This window comes from Arachis stenosperma, chromosome 5 (genome assembly GCF_014773155.1).
Source record: "Arachis stenosperma cultivar V10309 chromosome 5, arast.V10309.gnm1.PFL2, whole genome shotgun sequence".
Taxonomy (NCBI): domain Eukaryota; kingdom Viridiplantae; phylum Streptophyta; class Magnoliopsida; order Fabales; family Fabaceae; genus Arachis; species Arachis stenosperma.
Genome location: NC_080381.1, coordinates 72,349,730 through 72,354,476, shown reverse-complemented (window position 1 = coordinate 72,354,476; position 4,747 = coordinate 72,349,730). Strand labels below are relative to the sequence as shown.

At 38.4% G+C, this 4,747-nt stretch overlaps 1 non-coding gene across 1 annotated transcript; it reads right to left on the bottom strand.

The window, feature by feature from the left end:
* Positions 1-3,571: 3,571 nt before the first annotated feature.
* LOC130983714 (small nucleolar RNA R71) lies at positions 3,572-3,679 on the bottom strand. Its single transcript, XR_009087692.1, has one exon. It is a non-coding gene; the product is annotated as a small nucleolar RNA R71 (small nucleolar RNA).
* Between the last annotated feature and the right edge of the window lie 1,068 nt (positions 3,680-4,747).

The following is a 4,747-nucleotide window of genomic DNA, read 5'->3' as shown; positions in this document are numbered from 1 at the left end:
TGGCGCGCTCTCAATTGATTTGGAAAGTAGGAATCCTGGGCTTTCCAGCAATGTATAATAGTCCATACTTTGCACGAGATTTGATGGCCCAAACTGGCGTTCCAAATCAGCTCAAGATTGCCCGGCGTTAAACGCCGGAACTGGCATAAGAATGGGATTTAATTGCCCAAACTGGCACAAAAGCTGGCGTTTAACTCCAAGAAAAGTCTCTACACATGAAAGCTTCAATGCTCAGCCCAAGCACACACCAAGTGGGCCCGGAAGTGGATTTTTATGTCATTTACTCATCTTTGTAAACCCTAAGCTACTAGTTCTCTACAAATAGAACCTTTTGCTATTGTATTCTCATCTTTGGATCACTTTAGATCTTTTTAGATCATCTTTGGACGTCTAGTTCTTAGATCATTGGGGGCTGGCCTCTTGGCCATGCCTAGACCTTGTTCTTATGTATTTTCAACGGTGGAGTTTCTACACACCATAGATTAAGGTGTGGAGCTCTGCTGTACCTCGAGTATCAATGCAATTACTATTGTTCTTCTATTCAATTCGGCTTATTCTTGTTCTAAGATATCACTTGTTCCTCAACTTGATGAATGTGATGATCCGTGACACTCATCATCATTCTCACCTATGAACGTGTGCCTGACAACCACCTCCGTTCTACCTTAGATTGAGTGGATATCTCTTGGATCCCTTAATCGGAATCTTCGTGGTATAAGCTAGAATTGATGGCAGCATTCAAGAGAATCCGGAAGGTCCAAACCTTGTCTGTGGTATTCTGAGTAGGATTCAAGGATTGAATGATTGTGACGAGCTTCAAACTTGCGATTGTGGTGCGTTAGTGACAGATGCAAAAGAATCACTGGATTCTATTCCGACATGATCGAAAACCGACAGCTGAATAGCCGTGCTGTGACAGAGCGCGTTGAACATTTTCACTGAGAGGATGGGAGGTAGCCATTGACAACGGTGAAACCCTACATACAGCTTGCCATGGAAAGGAGTAAGAAGGATTGGATGAAGATAGTAGGAAAGCAGAGAGACGGAAGGGACAAAGCATCTCCATACGCTTATCTGAAACTCTCACCAATGAATTACATAAGTATCTCTATCTTTATTTTATGTTTTATTTATCTTTTAGTCATTAATCCTCCATAACCATTTGAATCCGCCTGACTGAGATTTACAAGATGACCATAGCTTGCTTCATACCAACAATCTCTGTGGGATCGACCCTTACTCGCGTAAGGTTTATTACTTGGACGACCCAGTGCACTTGCTGGTTAGTTGTGCGAAGTTGTGATAAAGAGTTGAGATTGCAATTGAGTGTACCATGTTGATGGCGCCATTGATGATCACAATTTCGCACACCAAGTTTTTGGCGCCGTTGCCGGGGAATTAAATGTCCTAACTACAATTTCGCATTTGTTCCCTGCAATAACAGTGCCAAGTTTTGATCCGGCAACAACACCAAGTTTTTGGCGCCGTTGCCGGGGATTGTTTGAGTTTGGACAACTGACGGTTCATCTTGTTGCTTAGATTAGGTATTTCTCTTCAGAATTTTTAAGAATGAATTCTAGTGTTTCAAGGTGATGTTCTTATCATCACCAAAGCTGATTGATTCTCATCAATTTAGCTCTTGAATGTAATGTCCTGCTGAAGCTTGGCTAGCCATGTCTAATCTTTTTAGACTAAAGCTTTAGACTAACATTGCATGATTCATGGAATTCTTATTAAAAATTTTGAATCTCTTTATTTTCTTCTCCATACAATTTTCAAAAAAAAAATCCAAAAAAATTATAAAATCATAAAACCAAAAATAATTTTATGTTTCTTGTTTGAGTCTAGTGTCTCATTTTAAGTTTGGTGTCAATTGCATGCATTTTTCATTCATGTGTCTTCATTGATCTTCAAGTTGTTCTTGATGATTTCCCTACTCTGATCTTTAAATTCTCTTGTCTTAAGTGTTTTGTTGTTTCTCATATGCATTCTCAATTTGTTAGTGTTAATAGTATACAAACTTCTAAGTTTGGTGTCTTGTATGCATTGTTGATTTGATTTTAGTTGCATTTTGATTATTCCTCATCATTAAAATTTCAAAAAAAATTTTAATTTGTGTCTTTTCAAGTCAATAATACAGAGAATTGAAGATTCAGAACATACAGCAGAGGAATTACACGAAAAAGCTGGGCATTCAAAACGCCCAATGAAGAAGGAAAACTGGCGTTTAAACGCTAGCCAGATACCTGGCTGGGCGTTTAACGCCCAAAAGGGTAGCATTTTGGGCGTTAAACACCAGAATGTATACCATTCTGGGCATTTAACGCCAGGATGGCACAAGAGGGAAGATTTTGTTTTTAATTCAATTTTTTTTTAAGTTTTCATAATTTTTCAAAATCAAATCTTTTTCAAATCATATCTTTTCAAACATATATTTTCAAAATCAATTTCTTTCCATTTTTCAAAAATACTTGCTAACAATTAATGATTTGATTCAACATTTCAAGTATGTTGCCTTTTCTGTTGAGAAAGGTTTAATGTCTGAATCATATCTTTTAAATTTTTTGTTAGCCAAGTCATTAATTTTCAAAATCAAATCTTTTTAAATTGTTTTTCAAATAATGTCTTATCAATCATATCTTTTTAAAACCATAACTTTTCAATCATATCTTTTTAATCACATCTTTTTCAAAATAGTTTTCAATCATATCTTTCTGATTTCTACTTTCAAAAATCTTTTTCAAAAAACACTTTATTTCTTTTCCAATCTTAGTTTTCGAAAATCAATTACTTTTTTTAAATTTCTTTTAATTAAGTCACTTTAATTTTCGAAAATTTCTTCCCCTCTTCTCACATCCTTCTATTTATGGACTAACACTCCTTCTCAATGCACATTTCGAATTCTGTCTTTCTAGATAAGTTCGAATTCTTCTTCTACCCTCTCCTTCTTCTTTTCCTCTGACACCTCAAGGAATCTCTATACTGTGACATAGAGGATTCCATATTTTCTTGTTCTCTTCTCTTTCATATGAGCAGGAGCAAAGACAAAAGCATTCTTGTTGAGGTTGACCCTAAACCTGAAAGGACCTTGAAGCGAAAGCTAAGAGAAGCTAAAGCACTACTCTCTGTAGAGGACCTAACAGAAATCTTCAAAGAAGAAGAACCCATGGCAGCCAAAAACAACAACAATGCCAACAATGCAAGGAAGGTGCTGGGTGACTTTACTACACCTACTCCCGACTTCTATGGGAGAAGCATCTCTATCCCTGCCATTGGAGCAAACAACTTTGAGCTTAAGCCTCAATTAGTTTCTCTAATGCAACAGAATTGCAAGTTCCATGGACTTCCATTGGAAGATCCTCATCAGTTTTTAGCTGAATTCTTGCAAATCTGTGACGCTGTCAAGACCAATGGGGTTGACTCTGAGGTCTACAGACTTATGCTATTCCCTTTTGCTGTAAGAGACAGAGCTAGGATATGGTTGGACTCACAACCTAAAGAAAGCCTGAACTCTTGGGAAAAGCTAGTCAATGCCTTCTTGGCAAAGTTCTTTCCACCTCAAAAATTGAGTAAGCTTAGAGTGGAAGTCCAAACCTTCAGACAGAAGGAAGGTGAATCCCTCTATGAAGCTTGGAAAAGATACAAACAATTAATCAGAAAGTGTCCTTCTGATATGCTTTCTGAATGGAGCATCATAGGTATCTTCTATGATGGCCTGTCTGAACTGTCCAAGATGTCATTGGATAGCTCTACTGGAGGATCTCTTCATCTGAAGAAGACGTCTGCAGAAGCTCAAGAACTCATTGAAATGGTTGCAAATAACCAATTCATGTACACTTCTGAAAGGAATCTTGTGAACAATGGGACAAATCAGAAGAAAGGAGTTCTTGAGATTGACACTCTGAATGCCATACTGGCTCAGAACAAAATATTGACTCAGCAAGTCAATATGAATTCTCAAAGTCTGTCTGGAATGCAAGCTGCATTAGGCAGTACTAAGGACGCTTCATCTGAAGAAGAAGCTTATGATCCTGAGAACCCTTCAATGGAAGAGGTGAATTACATGGGAGAACCCTATAGAAACACCTATAATCCTTCATGGAGAAATTATCCAAATCTCTCATGGAAGGATCAACAGAGACCTCAACAAGGTTTCAACAACAATAATGGTGGAAGAAACAGGTTTAGCAATGGCAAGCCTTTTCCATCATCTTCTCAGCAACAGACAGAGAATTCTAAGCAGAGCCACTCTGACTTAGCAACCATGGTCTCTGATCTATTCAAAACCACTCAAAGTTTCATGACTGAAACAAGGTCCTCCATTAGAAATCTGGAGGCACAAGTGGGACAGTTGAGCAAGAAAATTACTGAACTCCCTCCTAGTAGTCTTCCAAGCAATACAGAAGAGAATCCAAAAGGAGAATTCAAGGCCATTAACATGACCCACATGGCCGAACTTGGAGAGGAGGAAGAGGCAGTGATCACCAATGAGGAAGACCTCAATGGACGTCCATTGGCCTCCAATGAATTCCCTAATGAGGAACCGTGGGAATCTGAGGCTCACACTGAGACCATAGAGATTCCATTGGATTTACTTCTGCCATTCATGAGCTCTGATGAGTATTCTTCCTCAGAAGAGGACGAAGATGTCACTGAAGAGCAAGTTGCTAAGTACCTTAGAGAAATCATGAAGCTAAATGACAAGTTATTTGGTAATGAGACTTGGGAGGATGAACCCCCTTTGCTC